Source organism: Talpa occidentalis, unplaced genomic scaffold (genome assembly GCF_014898055.3).
Source record: "Talpa occidentalis isolate TD23 unplaced genomic scaffold, MPIMG_talOcc4v2.1 talOcc4.4, whole genome shotgun sequence".
Taxonomy (NCBI): domain Eukaryota; kingdom Metazoa; phylum Chordata; class Mammalia; order Eulipotyphla; family Talpidae; genus Talpa; species Talpa occidentalis.
In genome coordinates this window covers 146,679,317-146,704,058 of record NW_023604295.1, presented here as the reverse complement: position 1 = coordinate 146,704,058, position 24,742 = coordinate 146,679,317, and positions in this window count along the sequence as shown.

Genomic DNA, 24,742 nt, shown 5'->3' with positions numbered 1-24,742 from the left:
TTCATCCAGTTCCTGTCAGATTATCCTCCAGATGAATGCGGTGCCTGCTAGCAGAGCCGAGTCTCTGGGGAGTGCGTGCCGAGGACGTGGGCTCTGGGGCAGGGCTGGGATTGAGTCCTGTTCCTGGCTGGGCATTCGGGGTCCATCTCCCCAAGCTTCACAGCTGAGACATCTCTATAATTGCACGCCCTTCCCTTGGAGCCGTGGGCCCCCATTTCCCCCTGGGAAGTCCCAGGCTGGGCTGGGCCAGCTCAAGGGCTCTTCCAGGAACGGCGTGAACAGACCCCCACACCACAAGGGGCTGTGGTGTGTGTGCCTGGGCCCAGCAGTGCCCTCTGGACTCCGTCCCAGCCCCCTGCCTGCGCCGGACACCGAGGAGGGTCTGGGCATCAGGGCCACCAGCGGGCCCGCGGGTAGGAGTGGGTGCCCCGGGGCGGGGCCAGCACAGCCAGCACACACTGACCAAGGCCACGGGACAGAAGACAAGCCGCAGTGGTGCCTGAGTCAGCAGAGGGAGGGCCACTGCCTGCGCCTGAAGACATCGCTCCTTCCCCCTCCCACCCTGCGCAGGGGAGCCTCGGCCAATGCTAGAGCCGCGGTCAGACTGCCCTTCCCCGGGGCCCTCCCTGCGACCCCTGTCGGGCCAGAGGCAGTTGCCAGAGGGGCCCCTTGCTCAGGCCTCCTGGTTCAGCCCCGAGCGCATGGGTGAGGCCCAGTTTGGAGGGCGAGCCGTGGGGCCAAGCCCCAGCAGCGGTTCCTGTGCCCGGGCTCTGTGCCCCAGGAGTCCCGTGGGCTCGGGCCAGGGTGGCCTCCCAGAGCGTGAGCTCGGCCACTCGTGCCTGCTCAGCGGTTGCTCGACCCACACGGCCTCGGGAACACTTTCACCTTCTGTGCCTGGACACGCTCCTGCTCATGCACACTCCACGCCCAGGCGGCGCTTCCCACTAAGCCCTGCGACTCAGAGTGGGAATGCGCAGCCGGCAGAGGTCTGCCTCCGCTTCCCCACGCGTGCACACACACGCGTGCACACACACGCACACTCACGCTTGTGGAAGAGGAACAGAGGAACACACTAAACAGCAGGCTGTGCCTGAGGCGGTGCCCGGGACCTCCAGCTGGAGAGGAAAGCTCTACACCAGGAACAGTTTTCAGGTGGGGAAACTGAGGCCCAGCCGGGGCCCAGCCACATCTCTGGGTGGTGAGGCGGCGCTGCCGGATGCTTGGTTGGGCCTTGGGAGGCTCTCAGGCCCTGAGTCACCTCCATCCCTCGCCCGGGGGTGAGCAAGCGAGCCCGGCACGGCTGGCAGAGGAGCGTGGGAGGGAGACCGCGCCGGGTCGGGGGAGGCTACTCTCGCCTACAGTGTCCTGCCCGCTCTGGCCACAAGGACTGGGTGCTTTGACCCAGAGAAGCAGCCTCTTGGGACCGACGGGTGCCTCATGCCCGTCCCACCTGGAGGAGGAGAGCATGTCCAGGGAGGGGCGGCCCCAAGACCCCACGGCCTGCAAACTGGGGAGTCTAGGGCGCTCTGAGCAGCCTGTGCGCCCTCGCAGCTGGGCAGCAGCTGACCTCTCTAATGCGGCCGCACCGTGGGGACGAAGCCACCTTCTCTGCCCAAGGCAAGGATGGGACTGGGTCTGCTGGCCAGCAGCCTGTGACTGTGTCCCCACCCTCTTCCAGCCCAGAAGACAAGGGCCCTAGGATGGACAGGGCCCGAGAGAGCCCACCTCTCCCGCATTGGGCTGCCCTGTGGACCCTCGAGGACCGGCCAGGGGCGTCTAGTAGGCTCCCCTGGCAGGTCTCAGAGGTTGTGCCCCCTCCGCCTTGGGAGTGCTTTCCTGCTGCTGAACCTCAGAGCCCTGGAGGCCCGAGTACCCGGCCTGGGGCAGGGGCCGTGTCCAGCCGCACACTCACCTGGGCCCGTGTGGCAGAGGAGCAGGCAGGAGGCCAGCAGCAGGCAGCAGAGGGCCCTCATGCTGGCGGGTGCCAGGGCCAAGTGCAGCTGAGAGCAGCTTCCTGGCTGGCTGTGGAGGCTTTTATAGGCTCAGGTTGCACAATCATGCAGAGGATCTCAGGGGAGGCTGTGATGGCACCGAGATGCTAATAAGTCACCCTGGCGGGTGCCCTTCTGGTGCTCCAGAGGGACAGTGAGCTGGGAGCCTGCCAGACCCGCGGGGGCCGCCCCTCCCCTGCCAGGAGCCCACAGGTCTGTCTCTTGGGGTGGGGGGGGCCGACCGGTGGGGGGAGGTCCGTCCATCCCGCCACTTCCTCGCCGTCCTTCTGTGGCTGCCTTTCTCCCTGAGACACCTCCCGGCTTCTCGCCTGTGCTTCAGGATCACTGCATCTCTCAAGCCTTTTAAGATGTGTGCATTTCAGGCGAGTTTGGGTTCACAGGGTCCCCTGTCCTGCCCCCAGTCCCCCGCTACCAACAACTTGGGGGCTGCATGTGTGACCCCGGGGAGCCCGTCCTGCCCAGTCCTCGCCACCCAGAGCCCACCTGGCATTCAGGTCACTCTCGGGTCCCCTCCGTGGGCTTGGACACGTGGACAGCGATGAGTCTGTGGTCTTTCCACGGCCTAACCCCTGGGCCACCTGCTCACCCCCTGCAGCCCCGCCTGTCCCCTCAGAGTCCTGCCCAGAAGCCCTGCCCAACCCCACGGAGTCCTGTGGAAGGTCGTGAGCTGGGAGCCAGGAGGGGCTGAACCTCAGCTGGCCGCCTTCCCCCACACAAGCACTCACTCCACCCACTCTGCACCCAACATGAGTGAGGCTCCCCGCCACGACCTCGCCCGTGCTCGTGGTGCTGGGTCCCGGGCGTTGGCTGGTTCTCAGGCATGTGGGGTCATGCGAATCCGGGTGCTGCAGGATGGGGGGCACTTTATGTGCTCGGCATGACGAGCACAGCCCGGAGGCCTCACTAAGGTTTGCAGGGAGCTCGCCCTCCTGTGGCTCAGAGGCCCTGAGGCCGGACCCGCTGAACCCCTGGGCTCGGGGTCAGAGGCCCCAGCGCGGGCAGGGCCACGCCTGTTAATCTCAGGCCGCCTGAGGTTTCCCGGGTCCGACGATGAGATCTTTTCCCGTCCCAGTTCTGTTGTGATCCCACCAGCCGCTCGTCTCTCCAGGGCTCTGGCTTTGGCCACAGAAGAGATGCGCTGCCCAGGAGTGTCTCCCGGGGGAGGGTTGCGTGAGGTAGTAGCGGCTGACGGACCCGGCCTGCCCACCCCGCTGAGGCGGCTTCCAGGGCAGGCCGGGGCTGTCCCGTGAAGTCTGCGTGGCAGGCGCTGGGCACTGGGACCCACCTGGCTGGCTGATGTTTGGCCGAGCAAGGGAGGCACCGATGGCGGCCAAGACAGCTTCAGCATGGCCACCGCCACGGCCGGCCAACCCCGTCTGCACTGGACACACTCCCTCCCGATGCCCCACCGCTCCCAGACAGACAGGCGGGGAGACAGACAGACAGAGCCCCTCGCCGAGTGTGAGGAGCCGCAAGGCCACGGGGCCCGGCAGCAAGACATACCCCATGTGCCGGCCCTCGACCTGCCAGCCAGCTTCCCAGAGGGAAGAGAGAAGCTTGCAAAGAACTGCTTTTCTTTTTTTTTTCTGGTGGGCCCCTCGCTGGCGGCCGGGGAACGAACTCGGGAACGAAGCAGCACCGAAGAGGCTGCGGGCAGCCTCGCAGCCCAGCGCTCAACCGCTGCGCCACCAGGGGAGGGCCCTGCATTTCTTTTTTTAAAGATTTATTTATTTATACAAGAGCCGGGGTACAGGCCAGATGTGCGAGAGATTGAGAGGATTCACCGGAGACAGAGCGGGGAGCGGAACAGGCAGACTGAGGAAAAGTCTGCTGAGGGGCGCAGCGGGTGAGGCAGGAGAGGTCGCCGCGCCATGTGGGATTCTCACCGGCCGGCCGGGCTGGAACCCGCGCTGCAGAGGCTGGGGACAGCTTCACAGCGCTGCGCTCAGCCCGCTGCGCCACCAGGGAGGCCCAAGAGCTGCGTTATTTTCCCTGGGAGACTGTTGGTTCAAGGCGCTGTATGTGATTGGGAGGCGCAGGCGGGGTCCCGCGTGTGCAGGTGGGCGTGAGGACCCACCGCCTCCGCCAAAGCCCCCGTCTCCACGAGCCCGTGGGCCCCTCCCCACGTTGTCCCCCCACCTTGGCCCCCACAGAGACCGGCGCCCTGACTCCACCCTCAGGATCTAGGTTTGCTGGTTTGGTGGAGGCTGACTCTGCTTTGCCGGGTTTCTCGTGAGATGCTGCCGTCCGGTGCGTGTCTCCCCCTGACATCCTGCCCCGCGCCGTCGCCCCAGCTGCAGCCCCGCTGGCCCACGCGGCAGGACTTTAATGGCCGAGAACATTCCTCAGAGCTCAGGGTCCCACCCTCAGGTTCTGGCCTTTGGGGCCTCCAGGTGCTCTTTGCCCCAGCATCCCACACAGGTGCTGGCTGCTCCTCGCTGACCCGCCCCACCCCAGCAGAACCCCACTTGGTCCCTGCCAGCTCCCCGACTCCAGTGACCTCCCATCTGGAGCGGGCAGCTGCTCCTCTGTCCTGCTGGGTCCAAACCACAGCCGGCTGGGCAGCTCGGGCCGCATCTGGGGCCCACACCGCGCTCCTCGGTGCTTTCTGGAGGGGTGGGCGAGACGCTGGCGTCACACCGAAAGACCTGCGCCGCCTTAGGGGCGAGTCCCAGTCCGCATAGCCACACGCCAACCGCAGGGAAGCAGCCTGGGGCCGGGGCGGGCAGCAGCAGGGTTGGCCAGGGAGGGGCACGGTGGGGGGAGCAGGGCTGCCCGCTCCTACCCTGTGGGCTCTGGACATTTATCCTGCTTGAGGGAACAAGTTCCGTCAACTTACCCAGTTAGTACTGAACCACGTTCACGCACATCAGTGTCTTGTTTTGCGTCGCACGTCCAGGAGGCCGGGGGCACACCCGCAGGGCCTTCCCTCGCGTCCCCGCCCCTGCCCGCGGTGGGGCCGGCGAGGCCACGGCCTGGCTGCTGGTGTCCAGGACACGTCTGGGCGGTGCCTGTTTGCGTCATGTGATTCTCACAAGTGGGGAACCCGAGGGCACTGGAGACCAGACCGGAGGGGCTCGGGCAGTCACCTCCTCCTCTGTGGGAGGGAGGACTTCGGGCCCAGCTCCGGGAGGACACAGAGCGCAGAGCCGGCCCGGTGGGCGGCCCCTCCCCGGCCCCAGAGCTGCCTGGGTCCCGGCACACGTGCCTCCCGCCCGCCGCCCCACCTCAGCTGAGCCAGCCCCGAGGTGCACAGACGGGGCTCCGTCCAGGGTGGGCCGGGCCCCTCACGCCAGCCTTGGAAGGGACCAACCGAAGGGCGGGCCCCGGCGGCCGTGTCCACAGCTCCCGTCGAGCCCTGGTGACTCGGAGCAGCGTCCACTCTGGTCTTGAAAGTGCCGGCACTCACCATGCTGCTGAGGTAGTGCTGGTTCGTGGCCCTGAGTGTGTCTAGGTCACAGCGTCTCGCCCCGTGGGGTGTCTCAGGCCACGGGGGGGCCGGGGCGGGTGGTGAGAGAATGACGTCGATGCTGACGTGAGCGGCTCGATTAGTTGTGACCAAGCAGGCAACGAGACCCTCCGGCGGCCCTTGGGGAGGGGCGGCTCCCGCAGAGCCTGAGGGGAGGGCTGCCTGCACCTGCCCTCACCCGAAGTCCTTGTCCAGGCCTGGTCACCTCGCCCTGCGTGGAAGCCAGCTCACAGCCCGGGCTGGGGGGGGGGTGGGCAGGGAGAGCAGGCCCGGCCCCTGACCTTGGCCAGCTGCCCCTCATCTCTTCCCCAGGGTGGGCAGGTATAGGTGCCCACTGCTGTGGGGGTAGTGGATGGAGTCCCTGCCCTTTGACCCCACCTGGGGTGCTCTGGTTCTCAGGGAATTTGGCTGCAGCCTGGGTTGCTACCGTGCACCTCCTACTTAACAGGCACTTGTAAATCAGTGTTCAGAGCCCCCCCCCCCCGCGCCCCCTCCTAATATCTTTAACTTTATTGGATAGAAGAGACGGTTTCAGGGGGGGTCAGTTTTGCACCCCCAGGGACACTTGGCAGTTGGGGGGACGCGCTGGTGTGGAGTCTCTAGGTGTGGAGGTGTCTGTGGCACCTGTGGGGGAGGAGCTGCCAGGGACCCTGTAGGGAGGCAGCTCTGGGAGGGAAGATAAGTCCCTTATTAACCTGTTTCCCACGGGGTCACCTGGCTGGGCCTGGCGCTGGGAGTGAAGGCTGGGCACTGTCAACGTCCACACTCGGCTGCCCGTCTCTCGATCTTATCGCAGAGGCTGGTCACGGTGGACCCCGGGTCTCTTCCCTGTGGTCACTGGCAGACGTGACTACACCCGCGTGGGGGTGGGGTGGCAGGACAGAGCGTCCCGCCCAGGCCAGCCCACAGGTGCAGGATTGGGGACAGGCCCCACCTTGGGGAGATAAGAGCCTCGGAGCCGGGCCGTCTAGTTCTGCTTCAGGCCCAGGACAACCAGCCCTGCAGATAAGCCGGACCCGGCCGAAACGCCCCAGGAAACCGGCAGCAGCTGAGCAGCAAACAGCCCACACCAGGCTTCTCGTCTCCGCCCCTGGGGAAGTTTGTCCCTCTCGGATGCCTCCATCTCAGGAACCCAGTCTTCCAGGTGTGGCCGAGCTTGTGTCTGCGACCTGCCTGGGCCCTGCCCCCACCCGACCCCGTCACGGGGCCCAGTCAGAGTTCGCCCTGTGGAGTCGGGCCTGGAAGATGCTGTGACCTGAAGCCATTATCCTGGGCGGTGGAGCTTGTCCTCCCGGCCTCAGGGTGCAGCAGTGGGGGGTCTGTACCCCAGGCTGCACCTCTTGGGGTGCCCCTCTCACTGTTTGTGCAAGTGAGCAAATTCCCGACCCACTTGGGTTCCGCCGCCGTTCTGATCTAGCAGAGGGGGTTCCGGACCATCCCGGGCCTCACCTCCTGGGACGTTTATTTCCGCAGAATAGAAGCATCCAGTGGGAGAGACGGGCTGTGGGCACGTAACCTGTGTGTGCATGCGTGTGCGTGTGTGTGCACGTGTGTGCAGTGTGTGCGTGTGAGCCCACGTGAGATGACGCATAAGGCCAGCGTGTGGGAAAGTTCAGCAGCACAAGGAGGAGGAGGCAGGAGCTGAGGGGCTGTCAGAGATGGTGTCTCTGAAGAGGGGACATTTGAGAAGCAGCTGAGCACAGCGAGGGAGGGAACATGGAGGCTTCGAGGAGACCCGCTTGATTATTAGCTCACACGTGTGCACACACACACATGCACACACACGTGCACAACACACGTGCGGGCAACACAGAGATGCGTGTAAAACAATGCACGCGTGTGTGCAAACATGTGCATGGGCCAGCACACGTGCACACTCACGTGCACACACATCCTGCGGCCGCTGCCCTCTATCTCCCCAGCTTTGCCCAGGTGCCGCTGTGCCCAGGTGCCCGGTGCCGCTGTGCCGAGGCTGTGCCCAGTTGCAGGGGCACCCCCAGGGGAGGCACGGGCAGGGAAGGGGCGATGGGGAGCAGGATCACGGGATGGTGGAGAATTTCTGTGTGTCGTCTGCAGTCCCCTCTCCGCTGTCCACATCGTCTCCCGGCCTGTCTGGTCCTGTGGAGGAAAACAGTGTGAGTCGTGGTCACCCAGCCTCGGGGCCGCACCTCCCACCTTGGACCTTGGGTGGGGCTCTGCTGACAGGAGGGGGGCAGGCTCCTGCTCAGGGAGGGGAGACCCTAGGAAGGGCCTTGGAGGGGAGGGAGCTGCTGACTGCAGGCTGGGGGAGCCCAATCCTAGATTTTATGTCCTGGGACACGCCCCCTCCAGGCTCTGGAATTCCTTTGAGTTTCTGCTGCCTGAGCCTCCCCTCAGTTCCCTGCTTCTGTCCCCAACTCTCTGCCTTCCAGCCACACAGACTGAGTTGACACCCCCCTGTGCTGATACCCCCCTGTGCTGACACAGTCCCCCCCCAGCTGACACCCCCTGAGGAGACAGCTCCCCTCTGTTGACACCTCCTGGGGTGACATCATCAGCTGCAGCACCTCTTCCTGCCCTGCAGGGCTTTCTCTGGTGCTCCCTGCCCAGGGCTGGCCCATGGCACTAACGCACCAGCTGGGAGAGGACGTGGGGCTTGGGGAGGGCGCAGTGCAGCTCCCACCTGGGCATGGCCGTGCAGCTGTGTTTATGCAGGTGCGCCAGGCCCAGGAGACGGCTGGGCACCTTGGCATAAGGCTGGCTGCTCGGCCCCGCAGCCCGTGCCTCATGGACTCTGCCTGCGTCAGGCAGGCTGTCCCGGGACTCCCGAGGCTGGCACCTTGGCAGCATCTGGGCGACAGGTCGAGACAGCATGCCACTTTCTCCTCCCTCCGCTCTCAGACTGTCCCTGTGCGGGGGAGCTGCCCCAGTCCCCCCCAGACACCTGCTCACACCCAGGTACACTGAGAAGGGGCTCTGAGGGTCCTCACCTGCAGGGCCGGCCCCCACTTGCCTTGAGCCACAGCTGCTGGGCGAGGGCGTCCTGCCGGGCGCAGAGTGGAGCCGGATTTGCAGAGCAGGGAGGCTGGCTGGGGCTCGGGTTAGGAAAGAGGTCCAGTTGGGGTGCGCTGGACTCCCTGCTCCCCTGGCTGATTTATTCTCCCAGCTTTGCTTTCTAGACCTGACAGGGGACTGTTCACAAAGCTCACACTTTGCACTTGACACTTTTTAAGTCAACGTGCACTTCTTGGAGCGGGACCCATGGCCCCGGCGGCTCCCTGTTCTCAGCCGCTGCGCCCCCTGCTGGTCGGGGCCAGCACTGCCCCCCAGCGGCTTAAAGCCTGTGTGAAGCTCTGCTGAGGTGGAGGACATGGAGTGTGCGCTGGTCGGGCAGGCGTGTGGCGGAATTTGGACACGTGCACCCACCCCGCAGACCCTCACCGCCCCTCCAGGTGCCGCCTTCCTCAAAGGTCTCCTTGCATTCCCTTTGTTCTTTTTTAATTTTTATTTTTTATAGATTTATTGCATACCAGAACTGGGGTACAGGCCAGAGGTGTGGGGGGTTGAGAGGATTCACCAGAGACAGAGTGGGGAGCAGAACAGGCCCACTGATTGAAATACACACTGCTGAGGGAAGTAGCAGGAGACAGGAGAGGTCTGCTGCACCGTGTGGGTAGCTCCCCGGTCGGGGATCAAAGTCGTGCTGCAGTGCTCGCGGACAGCTTCATAGTTTACGTCTTAACCCCTTGCGCCCCCAGGGAGGTCCTTCTCTTCCTTCTCTCACACACCGGTTCTCAGGGAGGGGGAAACTCCCGCACACATTGTATGAGCCCCACGTTGCTTGTCCCCAAACCAGAGACGAAGAGCCTGCACGCAGATAAAACCAGGGACTGATGTCCGTGATGACCGTGGATGCAGAAGTCCGCAACAAATCTTCGGCACATCAAAGCTGACAACACATGACAGGACTCACCTGAGGAGAGCGAGGTGGGTGCAGCGTGCACAAGTCAACCCGTCTCCTCCCGCAGCAGCAGAAAGGATGATAAAATCCCACTACTCCCTGGGGGCTTAAGAAGCCCCAGTACCAGGAAAATGAATAACTATAAGAAAGTGAAAATCAAAATCAACAAAAAACTAAGAACCAGAGACACTTTTTTGGGGGGTGGGGGGCGGGAGGGGAGGGATTGGGGTCGGAATGGGGGGGTTGCAATTGTATGGGGAATATAAAAATAAAATTTATTATTTAAAATAAATAAATAAATAAATAAATAAATAAATAAATCTTAAAAAAAAATTTTACCCTTGATAAGACTATTACCAAAAAGTAAATATACATATATATATGAAGGATGAAAAGGAAGCCTTGTATGCTGTTGGTGGGAATGTAAATTGGTGCAGCCATGCTGGAAAACAGTATGGCTATTCCTCGAAAAAATTAAGAGTAGAACTACCATATAAGTTAATAATCCTACTTCTGGATATTCACAAAAAAAAAAAAAAAAAAAAAAAAAGAAGCCCCAGTGCCAGCACCTCTGTTTGCTCCCCCTAGGGTGAGAGTGTTGCTTACAAGCATCCCAGCATCTCTGCATTTTAAGGATTGCATTGAACCCCTCCAATTAATTTTGTCCACATTCTTAAAGAGCTGGTGTCTTCCTGGCATCCCCGATCCCGCCCCAGAATGCTTTACTACCATCTTATAAATGCGTTATCATCTTTCCTTTCTTTGATGACTGTGGTAGCATTGATGAGTTCGCGCTGCTCGCACACCAACTGTCCTTTCTCAGAGGCCGCTGCATTTGGTTCATGGGGCTCTTCCCATGCGGACATGGTCCTCGCACTTCTGCTCACCTTGGCTGTATGTCACACTTCAGGGTGGAGCCCCAAGTTGTGTCCCGTGGGTGGAGGTGTGGGGTGTGCTTGCTACGCCGCTCTCGGGAGAGCTGTTTCCCTGACGAGCTTGTCTTGGCATGTAAACCCCCTGGGAACTCTGGCCTTGGCAGGTGATGCTGACCAGGCAAAATGTGGGAGGCCGGCTACCAGAACGGCGCCTCCAACATGCCATTAAATTCACGTGATAGTTCATTTCATGTGCCAACTTGGCCGGCGGTGGCGCCCAGATAGCGGGTCAAACATTGTGCACATTTCTTTGAAGACGCTTTTGGATAGAGTGACCTCTGTGTTGTGTTCTTTTATGAGCTGCTCAGAGGTGGGGCCCCAGGACGAGGCCAGGAGAGGCTCGGGGACAGTTTATTATACTCCCGGGCACAGGCGCTGGGCACAACCGCACGCTGCAGGCCACAGGGTGGTCTGGGAGGTAAGGGACAGGAGCACAGGGAGGCTCACTGTGGTCTCCGTGGGAACGGGGAGGCGGGGCTGCCTGGAGAAGGTGGGGCTGCCTGGAGAAGGTGGGGTTGGCCGGCCGGGATCTAGCCCACGCTGCTGAGGCTGCGGCAGCTTCACAGTGCTGCGCTCCACCGCCTGCGCCACAGGGGAGGCCCCAGAAAGCCCTTTATTTTAAAAACGATGCCAAAACACCATCATGTACATAAAACCAGACATACACAATACGTGCATTTGACGTCACACTAAGGAAACTCTGGGGCCCAGGGAGTGGCAGCCTGCAGGGAGCAGGGGTGCGTGGCCCCACACAGGCAGAGAATGTATGTCATGAGCATGTGAGCGGGGTGACCTCGGGGGCTGTGGCCCAGCCAGAGCTAAGTGCCCGCGTCTGCGACACTGGCCAAGGCAGCATGTGCGAGATGGCGGTGGGGTGGCCGCAGGCCATGGTGCAGTTGTTATGAAGTGTGTCAAGGACGCTGCTGTCGAGAGGTCTATGGAGGTCGAGGGTGTGGGAGGGGTGGGCGCCGTGTGATGTCAGGGCGGTGGGGCAGGGCCGGGGGTTGAGGTCAGAGGCTGGGGGCCAGCTGGGGGGGAGTGGAGGAAGCACTGGGGAGCGAGAGGTCGTCACCCCCACCCCTGCACGCAGGTGTCCTTGGGTGGAGAGCCAGGCGTGGGCCCGGGGTGGGGGTGGGGTAGGGGGCAGCAAATGCCCCGGCCCAGTGTGACACTGGGACAGGCAGTCCCTGGCGGGGTTGTCCCCTGTGAGATCCACAGGTGATGCCAGCGGGGAGCCCTTCGGCGGGCTTGGGCTGTGGGCTAGGGTGTCCTTCCCAGAGGACACTTGCTCGAGTGGACGGGCCTTAGCACTTGCCCTGCCCAAGGCACTGGTGTCACTTGTGTCAAAGAAGCGCCCGGCTTCGTGTGAGAGACCCCAGCCCTCTGAACGGCGCAGCCGCCCTGGTGGGGTTGGGGCTGCTTTGGGGGGGTAGGACTTTCGGCTCCAGTGGCCCCCTATCAGGTGGGCAGCTGTCTGGCCTGGGGGCCCATCTGTGGCTGATGGGTCCAGGGCTGTCGTGCCCTCAATATGGCTCCAGCTCAGACGGGCCAGCCAGGCCGAGCGTCCCTCAGGAGGCAGCGCTGGGGTAGCCCGGAGGCCGCTGAGCGCTTATCTGCTGGCTGCAGTCGTGCCGGGGCCGTCCTGGGCCCGGCCTGGCCGTCTCCCTCGCCGGCCCCGCACTGCTGTCCTCTCCCAAAAGATGCCCCAAAATTCACTTTGGTCTGAAGGAGCTATGCTTCCAAACCAGTGTTCTTTTATTAAAACAAGGCTGACAAGTGTGGCCTCCGCTCGCGCTGCGCTCGCCGCCGGTCACACCAGGTGCGGGTCACGCAGGTGCGGGTTTTTACGGCAGCACCTGACCTTCCCATCGTAGCAGGTGCCTATTTTTTCGGTTTTCGTCGGGCAGTTGTACTTGTGGCAGAAGCCGCCTTCGTCGAAGCATTTGATGCGGTCACGATATGGCCGGCCTACGTCCCCCATACCTGTAGGAAGGGGAGAAAACGTCAGACTCAGGGCCGCAGCCCCAACAACGGCGGGGACACCCGGACAACCCCCAGGACACCGGGACGGCCCTGGGCAGGTGCTTTGCCCCTGTTGAGCGGCAACCCTGGGTGGTGGAGGCACCTGGTGGCACAGGCCAGGTTGGAGCTCCTTCTCCACGACGCACGCTACAGCCCTCTCACCCATTTCCCCCCCCCACACACCACACACACATCCAGCACACACACCACACACTCACACCACACACACATCCCCGACACACACCCCACACCCGTGGCTGGTGTCAGAGCTGACAGCGAAGCGTTACCTGGTTAGGATTTGGGCGGAGACGGGAATGAAAGCACAGCCCGTCCACGGCTAGGAAAGATTAAGGTTATCATGAACTTAAAATCTCTACGATTTAGTGGAAATGGAAAAAAACAAATATTCATGTTTCCCTCCCTGCACTCACGTGGGAAACAGAATATTCACGTGGGAGACTGGAGAGCTAAGTTGAGATGAACTCCTGGACGAAAACAAGCGCGTGAGCATCGGCAGAGCCAGAGGGGTCCAGAACTCTCCGAGCCCATAAGTCACACTCAGGCCACGACGGCGTCACCCCCGAGCTGGGGCAAAGGCAGGGGAGAGACGGCGTCTGAGCGCCACCTTCTCAGCGGAGCACGAGGGGGCACAGCCGCCGTCACGCTGTGGTGCCAGCGCCGCCTCAGCCAGGGTCCGGGGCCAGCGGTGCCGGGGAGGGGGCGGCCCCGAGCCCAGCGGGGGCCCTGATGCACTGGGGCGGAGCGGCCAGCTCCGGCCTGCTCAGGAGCACAGGCCTCCCGGAGCCTTTGAGGCCAGCCACGCGGGTGATAATACCGGAGAGAGGCACATGGCGCTGCCCGCAGATTAGAAAGATCACGCGATTCGGGAGACAAACCCAGCAGAGAAGGACCTGGAAGGAGCTTCCTTAGTTCGATTGAGAAGAGCTGCCGCTGCCGGCGGTCATGTCGTGTGGAGGGGCCCGCTCGCCCTCTGAGGCCGGGCGGGCGGTCAGCGTCCTCGGGTCAGTGAGGTGAGGGTGCGGGCGGGGCCGGGCGGGGCTTCGGGGCTGGAGGCCCGCACGAGGCTCCTGAGAGCAGCCGGGTGGGCAGCCTGACCCTGGTGTCGGGAGCTGCTTGGCCAAGGTTGTCAGGCGACGCCCTCGTGTCACGTGCCCAAGCTGCCCGGGGCCCCGGGGATCCCGTAGCTCCACCACCGTGGCCTGGACAGCGAGCTCCACGGCACAGGAGCCCCAGAGTGGCCCCCACTTCCCGAGCCTTGCGTGCTCCTGTCTTGCTTCCTCCAGTGGGCCTGAGAAGTGCAAGCCAGCGTTTCTTTCGGGGTGCCGGCACCCCTGATCCAGGGGACTGGAGAACAGAGAACACTGCCAGCAGGTGAGAACAAGGACGTGGCACTGAGATGGCCTTTTGGGGGCACAGGCGTGCACCCCTTGCTCCCCAGGACTGAACAGCAGGACAGGCTCCCAGGGGTGCGGGGGCAGGACGGGCCCACGCGTCGGGCAGGTGTGAGATGTGTGTAGGCCCAACACAGACACAGGTGTGGGCTCCGCACCCACGGGAGACGTGGGGGGACTTGTCTGCATGGGGGAGGAACGCGCTTATCGGAGCCCTCCGGGACTCGGCAGGTCGGCCAAGGCGCTCCTCACCGCAAACAGGCCGGGTGCTGGCCAGGGGTGGCCGCAGGGGCCAGGGAGGCTGCCCGTGCCCGAGCTGTAGCGCTGGTCCCCTGGGAGGGAGCTGGCGCCGGAGCCCAGTGGCGGCTGGGAGGGCTGGACCTCATTCCCAGAATCTCTCTAAGCTTTTGGAGATGAAATCAATATCGGAGCCACTCCCACAAAATAAATACCAGCCTCCCAGACAGCCGGGTGCCCCCACCCCAACCGCACACAGATGAGGTCCGGAGACGCTCAGGCTGCTGTGGGGGGAGCAGCAAGGTCACTTGTTAAGGTCATGAAATGTTTCATCCAGTTCCTGTCAGATTATCCTCCAGATGAATGTGGTGCCTGCTAGCAGAGCCGAGTCTCTGGGGAGTGTGTGCCGAGGACGTGGGCTCTGGGGCAGGGCTGGGATTGAGTCCTGTTCCTGGCTGGGCATTCGGGGTCCATCTCCCCGAGCTTCACCGCTGAGACACGTCTGTAACAAGGGGTGGGCCCCCCTCTCATGGCAGCCTTGGAGGTGTGGCCTTGGTTTCCCCCTGGGAAGTCCCACGCTGGGCCGGGCCAGCTCAAGGGCTCAGGAACGGCGTGAATAGACCCCCACACCACGAGGGGCTGGGGCGTGTGTGCCTGGGCTGAGCAGTGCCCTCTGGACGCCGTCCCAGCCCCCTGCCTGCACCGGACACAGAGGAGGGTCTGGGCATCACGGCCACCAGCGGGCCCGCGGGCAGGAGTGGGTGCCCCGGGGCGGGGCCAGCACAGCCAGCACACACTGACCAAGGCCACGGGACAGAAGACAAGCCGCAGTGGTGCCTGAGTCAGCAGAGGGAGGGCCACTGCCTGCTCCTGAAGACGTCGCTGCTTCCCCGCTCCCACCCTGCGCAGGGGAGCCTCAGCTAATGCTAGAGCCGCGGTCAGACTGCCCTTCCCCGTGGCCCTCCCCGCGGGCCCTGACCGGCCAGAGGCAGCTGCCAGAGGGGCCCCTTGCTCAGGCCTCCTGGCCCAGCCCCGAGCGCATGGGTGCGGCCCAGCTTGGAGGGCGAGCCGCGGGGCCAAGCCCCAGCAGCGGTTCCTGAAGGGCCTGGTCTCCCAGCACCCTGTGCCCGGGCTCTGTGCCCCAGGAGTCCCGTGGGCTCGGGGCCAGGGTGGCCTCCCAGAGCATGAGCTCGGCCACTCGTGCCTGCTCAGCGGTTGCTCGACCCACACGGCCTCGGGAACACTTTCACCTTCTGTGCCTGGACACGCTCCTGCTCATGCACACTCCACGCCCAGGCGGCGCTTCCCACTAAGCCCTGCGACTCAGAGTGGGAATGTGCTGCCGGCAGAGGTCTGGCTCCGCTTCCCCACGCGTGCACACACGCACACTCACGCTTGTGGAAGAGGAAGAGAGGAACACACTAAACAGCAGGCCGTGCCCGAGGCGGTGCCCGGGGCCTCCAGCTGGAGAGGAAAGCTCTACACCAGGAACAGTTTTCAGGTGGGGAAACTGAGGCCCAGCCGGGGCCCGGCCACATCTCTGGGTGGTGAGGCGGCGCTGCCGGATGCTTGGTTGGGCCTTGGGAGGCTCTCAGGCCCTGAGTCACCTCCAGCCTCGCCCGCGGGTGAGCAAGCGAGCCCGGCACGGCTGGCAGAGGAGCTTGGGAGGGAGACCGCGCCGGGGCGGGGGAGGCTCCTCTCGCCTGTAGTGTCCTGCCCGCCTGGCCCCAGGGACTTGGCTGCTTTGACCCAGAGAAGCTGCCTCCTGGGACGGGTTTGCCCCATGCCCGTCCCACCTGGAGGAGGTGAGCGTGTCCAGGGACGGGCGGCCCCAAGACCCCACGGCCTGCACACGGGTGAGTCGAGGGCGCCTGAGCGGCCTGTGGGGGAGGGGGGCAGTCCCTGCTGGCACCCGCAGCCCCCGCCCAGTGACTCGGCCGAGCTGCGCCCTCGCAGCTGGGCAGCAGCTGACCTCTACAATGCGGCCCCACCGCGGGGACGAAGCCACCTTCTCTGCCCAAGGCAAGGAAGGGACTGGGGCTGCTGGCCAGCCGCCTGTGACTATGTCCCCACCCTCTTGGAGCCCAGAAGACAAGGGCCCTAGGATGGACAGGGCCCGAGAGAGCCCACCTCTCCTGCAGCGGGGCTGCCCTGTGGGTCCCCGAGGACCGGCCAGGGGATCCAGTAGGCTCCCCTGGCGGGTCTCAGAGGTTGTGCCCCCCTCCGCCTTGGGAGTGCTTTCCTGCTGCTGGACCTCAGAGCCCCGGAGGCCCGAGTACCCGGCCTGGGGCAGGGTCGTGTCCAGCCGCTCACTCACCTGGGCCCGGGTGGCAGAGGAGCAGGCAGGTGGCCAGCAGCAGGCAGCAGAGGGCCCTCATGCTGGCGGGTGCCAGGGCCGAGTGCAGCTGAGAGCAGCTTCCTGGCCGGCTGTGGAGGCTTTTATAGGCTCAGGTTGCACAATCCCTCAGAGGATCTCAGGGGCGGCTGTGATGGCACCGAGATGCTAATAAGTCACCCTGGCGGGTGCCCTTCTGGTGCTCCCAGAGGGACAGTGAGCTGGGAGCCTGCCAGACCCGCGGGGGCCGCCCCTCCCCTGCCAGGAGCCCACAGGTCTGTCTCTTGGGGGTGGGGGTGCCGACCGGTGGGGTTTGGTCTGTCCATCCTGCCACTTCCTCACAGTCCTTCTGCGGCTGCCTTTCTCCCTGAGGCACCTCCCGGCTTCTCGCCTGTGCTTCAGGATCACTGCGTCTCTCAAGCCTTTTAAGATGTGTGCATTTCAGGCGAGTTTAGGTTCACAGGGTCCCCTGTCCTGCCCCCAGTCCCCTGCAACCAACTGTTAGGGGCTGCACGTGTGACCCCGAGGAGCCCGTCCTGCCCAGTCCTCGCCACCCAGAGCCCACCTGGCATTCGGGTCTCTCTCGGGTCCCCTCCGTGGGCTTGGACACGTGGACAGCGATGCGTCTGTGGTCTTTCCACGGCCTAACCCCTGGGCCACCTGCTCACCCCCTGCAGCCCCGCCTGTCCCCTCGGCGTCCTGCGGAAGGTCGTGAGCTGGGAGCCACGAGGGGCTGCCCCTCGGCTTGGCCGCCTTCCCCCACACACGCACTCATGCCGCCCACTCTTCACCCAGCATGAGTGAAGGACACAGAGCGCAGAGCCGGCCCGGTGGGCGGCCCCTCCCCGGCCCCAGAGCTGCCCGCGTCCCGGCACACGTGCCTCCCGCCCGCCGCCCCACCTCAGCTGAGCCAGCCCTGAGGTGCACAGACGGGGCTCCGTCCAGGGTGGGCCGGGCCCCTCACGCCAGCCTAGGAAGGGACCGACGGAAGGGCGGGCCCCGGCGGCCGTGTCCACAGCTCTGTCGCTGTGTCAGGGGACTCCCCGCCCCCCTGACCTGCGTGGCTACCCAGACAGGTGGCGCCTGATGCCGGATCCAGAACCGCGCCGGCCCGGAGCACACGGACTCGCTGCATCCTGCCGTCCGGGCCGGCTCCGGGGCAGGCAGTGTGGCCGGCTCTGGCTCTGTCCTGCGTCTGCTTCCAGAGGAAGCCGCCGGGGCCGCCCCGGGGCTGGCTTTCACCCGCTCTGCCTGGGCGCCTGGTACCGCGGGGCCCCGACTCCATTGCGTGCTTCCAGCCTGGGTGTCCTCGTCCCTCTGCGGGGGGGTTCCCAGAAATAACCTGTTTTTATTGGCCAGTCTGGTTCTTCTTGAGGCCCAGTTCAGGGTGGAGTCCCTGCCCTTTGACCCCTCCTGGGGTGCTCTGGTTCTCAGGGAATATAGCTGCAGCCTGAGTTGCTACCGTGCACCTCCTACTTAACAGGCACTTGTAAATCAGTGTTCAGAGCCCCCCCCCCCGGCACCCGCCCCCCGCAATATCTTTAACTTTATTGGATGGAAGAGACGGTTACAGGGGGGGTCCATTTTGCACCCCCAGGGACACTTGGCAGTTGGGGGGACGCGCTGGTGTGGAGTCTCTCCTTGTGGAGGTGTCTGTGGCACCTGTGGGGGAGGAGCTGCCAGGGACCCTGTAGGGAGGCAGCTCTGGGAGGGAAGATAAGTCCCTTTTTAACCTGTTTCCCACGGGGTCACCTGGCTGGGCCTGGCGCTGGGAGTGCCTGCTGGGCACTGTCAACGTCCACACTCGGCTGCCCGTCTCTCGATCTCATCGCAGAGGCTGGTCACGGTGGACCCCGGGTCTCTTCCCTGTGGTCACTGGCAGACGTGACTACACCCGCGTGGGGGTGGGGTGGCAGGACAGAGCGTCCCGCCCAGGCCAGCCCACAGGTGCAGGATTGGGGACAGGCCCCACCTTGGGGAGATAAGCCGGGCCGTCTAGTTCTGCTTCAGGCCCAGGACAACCAGCCCCGCAGATAAGCCGGACCCGGCCGAAACGCCCCAGGAAACCGGCAGCAGCTGAGCAGCAAACAGCCCACACCAGGCTTCTCGTCTCCGTCCCTGGGGAAGTTTGTCCCTCTCAGATGCCTCCATCTCAGGAACCCCCGTCTTCCGGGTGTGGCCGAGCTTGTGTCTGCGACCTGCCTGGGCCCAGCAACCCCCCACCCCATCACAGGGCCCAGTCAGTTTTGCCCTGTAGAGATGGGCCTGGAAGATGCTGTGTTCTGGGGCGGTGATCCTGGGCGGTGGAGCTTGGCCTCCCAGCCTCAGGGTGCAGCAGTGGGGGGTATATAACACAGGCTGCATCTCTGGGGGGTCCCGCTCCCTGTTTGTGCAAGTGAGCAAAGTGAGCAAATTCCCGACCCACTATCCAGCACAGGGGGTTCCGGGCCAGCCCGGGCCTCACCTCCTCGAACGTTTAATTCCCCAGAAGAGAAGCATCCAGTGGGAGAGATGGGCTGTGGGCACGTAACCTGCGTGCATGTGTGTGCGTGTGAGCCCACGTGAGATGAAGCATCAGGCCAGCGTGTGGGAAAGTTCAGCAGCACAAGGAGGAGGAGGCAGGAGCTGAGGGGCTGTCAGAGATGGTGTCTCTGAGGAGGGGACATTTGAGAAGCAGCTGAGCACAGTGAGGGAGGGAACATGGAGGCTTCGAGGAGACCCGCTTGATTATTAGCACACACACAAACGTGCACACAGATGTGCACAACACATGTGTGGGCAACACAGCGATGCATGTAAAACAATGCACACGTGTGTGCAAACACGCCCATGGGCCAGCACACGTGCACACTCACGTGCTCACACATCCCGCGGCCGCTGCCCTCTATCTCCCCAGCTTTGTCCAGGTGTCTCTGTGCCCAGGTGCCCAGTGCCGCTGTGCCGAGGCTGTGCCCAGTTGCAGGGGCACCCCCAGGGAGGCGCGGGCAGGGAAGAGGCGATGGGGAGCAGAGGACGGGAGCAAGAACCAGGCCGGGGAGACCCCAGTTGGTTCTTTCTGACCCAGAGCCCCCAAGCGCCCTCCTCCCGGTCCCCGGCCCCCCGGGTCACTGTGGAAGGACCGAGGGAGGCCAGGACTGCGCTGCGGCCTGCCCAGGGGCCCCTGGTCGCCCCCCGTCCCTGCCTCACTCTGCACGGGGCCCCGAATGGGCTGGTCGCCCTGGAAGGCGCTGTGCTGGGGGGAGGGCAGAGGTTTCGGCATGGGTGCCCTGCCAGGGCGAGCCAGGCGGGTGGAACAGAACAAATGAGGGCGGCCTGACCGCGGTGCCCCGTGGAACCCGCCTGGGCTCAGGGAGGGGGTGGCGGGGAGCACAGGGGGTGCAGAGCCCTCGGGCGCAGGGAACTCGGGGTGTATTTGCTCGTTTTATCGCAGACCCTAGGAGCCAAACAGCACCGAGTGGAAACCAATCAGAGCTGTGGAGCTTCCTGAGAGGTGGCAAGAAAATGGTGGATTGTGTTGCTATCTTTAACGACTTCTGCCGAGATTTGAAAACTGGGCCCCCCGGGCCACCTGGGCCTTGTTCGCGGGACGCCGGCGCTTCTGGGGCCCAGGACTGAGTCTCAGAGGGCCCGTCCCCCTCGGCGCCTGGGCAGCTCAGGTAGACTCAGACTTATGCGTGGGTGGACGGCAAGTCGGGTTCCCAGCCCCAGCGGGCACAGCCCCAGCTCCCCCTCTGGAAGCTTCCCTACAAATGCGCCCCTTCACTCGGGTTGATGTGAATTCCCAAATGCTTACTCGGGCTCCCGGCCCGGCGCCGTGGGGGTTCAGAGGGAGACAAGTCCATTGCCCGCAGGCTCTTGGGGAGCTGGACCTGCAGGCGCTCAGCTTGTAGCAGATAACGAGTTTGATCTGATCGTATTTAATGAAATGCAATTTAATTTTTGTTGAATCGAATGATAAAAAGAGCATCCCGTGCTTGTCCATCTTTTAAATATGGACATTTTGACGCACGCGTGTACAACGGACACTGGGCAGCCTGGGGTGTGTGGGGGCCAGGGAGGGCACGGCCAGGGCCGGTTCTGTGGGCCGGGAGGACAGGCATGGACGCAGCCCTGGGCGGGAGCACCTGGGGCCTCAACGTCCCCTCAACCTGGAGTCCTTTGTTTTCTCTGAAATTGCTTTCTCTCCAGAGGACGCAGCCGCCAGACCCCAGCAGCCCTGGCCAGGCGCACAGTGGTCATTTCCAGAAGCGGCCGCCCCGCTGGGCGGCCCTGGACACCGGAGGGCCCGCTGCCCCCCCGGGGTGGATGGAGGCGCGGCCGCACCCCACCAGCAGGGGCGCCTCCCCTTCTGCTCACACCAGCCTGAAGATGAGCCATTTTGATGAACACAGAAGCCTTCGCTAAGATCCTCCCCTCCTGACCCGGAGACTCCGGGGGTGCCTGACGGAGAAGCCCTGAATTCGCCGCATGTTTTCACCAGCTCGAATGTACACGCTTCAGGGGTCAAATACAAAGCTGTGACCTTGAGTGTGACGCTGTGAGCAGTGCCCCTCGCCCTTGCTACGTTTTTGGGTTTTTTTCTTTTAAAGATGTATTTATTGGTGCATCAAGGACAGGGGATTAGACCAGAGGTGTGCGGGTGAGAGGATTCACCAGGGAGAACGGGGAGCAGAAGAGGCAGAGCTACTGAAATCCACTGCTGAGGGGAGCAGCGGGCAAGTCAGGAGGTCTGCTGCGCCGTGTGGGTAGCTCCCTGGCCGGGGATTGAACTTGTGCTTCATAGGTTGTGTCTTTTTTTTTTGAAGATTTATTTGTTTATTTATACGAGCACTGGGCACAGTCAGAAGTGCGGGAGGGTGAGAGGACTCACCAGAGCCAGAGCGGGGAGCAGAACGGGCAGACTGATGAAGCACACTGCTGAGGGGAGCCGCGGGGAGACACACACGGGCGTGGCGTCAGCTGCTCTCTCTTTGACTCCCTCAGCTGCTCCGTCCATCGTGTCCAAGGGCAGGAGTTCATCTGTTCTCGCGGCTGAGTCGCATCCCACCGCGCATCACCCACGCGGTCTCGACCCCTCCCCCGCCCTTGGCCACGGGGGTGTCTCCAGCTCCCGGCTGCTGTCCGTCCGGCTGCCTGGCCGCAGGTGGAGAGAGAGCTTGAACTCAGGCTTCCTTCTGACTCTCCGGCTCGATACCTAGGAACAGGATCACGGGGCGGTGGAGAATTTCTGTGTGTCGTCTGCAGTCCCCTCTCCGCTGTCCACATCGTCTCCCGGCCTGTCTGGTCCTGTGGAGGAAAACAGTGTGAGTCGTGGTCACCCAGCCTCGGGGCCGCACCTCCCACCTTGGACCTTGGGTGGGGCTCCGCTGACAGGAGGGGGGCAGGCTCCTGCTCAGGGAGGGGAGACCCTAGGAAGGGCCTTGGAGGGGAGGGAGCTGCTGACTGCAGGCTGGGGGAGCCCAATCCTTGATTTTATGTCCTGGGACATGCCCCCTCCAGGCTCTGGAATTCCTTTGAGTTTCTGCTGCCTGAGCTGCCCCTCAGTTCTCTGCTTCTGTCCCCAACTCTCTGCCTTCCAGCCACACCCACTGAGTTGACACCCCCTGTGCTGACACCCCCCTGTGCTGACACCCCCCAGCTGACACCCTCCCCCCCAGCTGACACCCACTGAGGAGACAGCTCCCCTCTGTTGACACCTCCTGGACTGACATCATCAGCTGCAGCACCTCCTCCTGCTTTGCGGGGCTTTCTCAGGTGCTCCCTGCCCAGGGCTGGCCCATGGCACTAACGCACCAGCTGGGAGAGGACGTGGGGCTTGGGGAGGGCGCAGTGCAGCTCCCACCTGGGCATGGCCGTGCAGCTGTGTTTATGCAGGTGCGCCAGGCCCAGGAGACTCTGGGCACCTTGGCATAAGGCTGGCTGCTCGGCCCCTGCAGCCCGTGCCTCATGGACTCTGCCTGCCTCAGGCAGGCTGTCCCGGGACTCCTGAGGCTGGCACCTTGGCAGCATCTGGGCGACAGGTCGAGACAGCATGCCACTTTCTCCTCCCTCCGCTCTCAGACTGTCCCTGTGCGGGGGAGCTGCCCGAGTCCCCCCCAGACACCTGCTCACACCCAGGTACACTGAGAAAGGGCTCTGAGGGTCCTCACCTGCAGGGCCGGCCCCCACTTGCCTTGAGCCACAGCTGCTGGGCGAGGGCGTCCTGCCGGGCGCAGAGTGGAGCCGGATTTGCAGAGCAGGGAGGCTGGCTGGGGCTCGGGTTAGGAAAGAGGTCCAGTTGGGGTGCGCTGGACTCCCTGCTCCCCTGGCTGATTTATTCTCCCAGCTTTGCTTTCTAGACCTGACAGGGGACTGTTCACAAAGCTCACACTTTGCACTTGACACTTTTTAAGTCAACGTGCACTTCTTGGAGCGGGACCCATGGCCCCGGCGGCTCCCTGTTCTCAGCCGCTGCGCCCCCTGCTGGTCGGGGCCAGCACTGCCCCCCAGCGGCTTAAAGCCTGTGTGAAGCTCTGCTGAGGTGGAGGACATGGAGTGTGCGCTGGTCGGGCAGGCGTGTGGAGGAATTTGGACACGTGCACCCACCCCGGAGACCCTCACGGCCCCTCCAGGTGCCGCCTTCCTCAAAGGTCTCCGTCCATTCCCTTTGTTCTTTTTTTGTAGTTTTTATTTTTTAGAGATTTATTTATTTATGCATACAAGGACTGGGGTACAGGCCAGAGGTGTCGAGGGTTGAGAGGATTCACCAGAGACAGAGTGGGGAGCAGAACAGGCGGATCTACTGAAATCCACTGCTGAGGGGAGCAGCGGGGAGACAGGAGGGGTCTGCTGCACCGTGTGGGTAGCGCCCTGGCCAGCCAGGGATCGAACTCGTGCTGCCGTGGCCGCAGACAGCTTCATAGTTTACGTCCTAACCCCTTGCGCCCCCAGGGAGCCCTTCTCTCTGGTCTTGTGTGGGGTGTGGGGGGGGTGTGTTAGGAACACTTAAAACGCAATCTACGCTGCTGTCCTATTCAACCACACAGAATGCCACGGAGCCAGCACAGCGACGCCTGCCAGACGCTCTGGCGTGACGGAGACGCCGGCACCTTCCTGGCCTCCCTGCCCTGCGGCCGCCCGCCGCCCTTCGCTGCAGCCCGTGACCGGTTGTGATGGAGGTTTGTGCTGCTGGTAGCGCCCCGACGCCCAGAAACACCCCCAACGCCCGCAGCCCGATCTGCCCTGTGCGAAGCTCATGCTCTAGAATACACCGGCCCGGCGGTTTTTCCACACAGTCCATGGCAGGGATGGCAGCTCCCACCACTTCACAGGGGCGGGATGGCCCTGGAGGTGTTGGTGGGGGGAGAGCGCCCCGAGGGCAGGACCAGACCAGGGCAGCAGAGTAAGATGGCCTGGGCTCGGAGCTGCGGGAGGACAGGCTGCCTCCCGGGCCGCCCCATGCAGAGCCTGCCCCGGGGCCTCTGGGCAGCAGGAGCTGGTGGGAGCCCAGCAGGGCAGCCGCGGCGAGGATCGGGGGCGAGGGCCGGGGGGGTCGCAGATGGAGGACAGACGGGAGGGGAGACAGTCCAGGCCGCGTGACGCTCTGGTTTCTCCTTTTCCCCCTGAAATGGTGCGGCTGGAAGGACAAGGTCAGAGCTGGGATTTGCGACCCGCAACGCCCGGTCTCAGCTTGGCCGCCTGGCAGAGCCAGAGGGACTCCCTGGGGGGCGGCGGGGCTGTCCTGGTGTTGTCCACCCTGGGGCCCTTGGGCAGAGTCCCTCGCCCCTGCGGGCTGTGCTGGCTATGGGGTGTGGGGGCTGCGGGAGTGTGTTTGGCAGAGGGTTTGGAGGCCCCCGAGGGCCAGATGGATGAGGATCTGGGCTTGGGTTTTAGGGAAGTTGTGCCTGAGCAGAAGCTGGAAAGAGAGACCGCAGGACAGAGTGGCCCGAGGCTCCAGCCGGTGACTGGGGGGCGGTGGGGGTGCCTTTGACAAAGGGCTGTGTCTACATCCCAACAGGGAAGAGGCTGAGTCCTTCCTGGTACAGACACGACATTGGAAGTTGGCCTCGACCCCAGGGCAGCCAATAGAAAAGGGGTTACGCCCGGTTCTCAGGCCCTGTCTCGGCCCTAGGTATCCTGGCGGGGGGCAGGCAGCGGGGAGGGTCACCCCCTTACTTTCCCAGCATGAACCCTGCTCCTGGTCCGGCCCAGCACCTGGAAGCGGCGTGTACACGCTGCAGCCTGGGCCTCTGCCTGTTCCGCCAGCTGCAGGGACAGGTCAGGAAGGGGCTGAGGCAGTGACCCGGCCACGGCCACGGTGTTGGGGAATTTTCCAGGTGGAATTTCGCCTCCCCTCGCCCTGGGCTGCCCGAGCGCCCTCCGCAGGAGGTCTGGGCCTGCT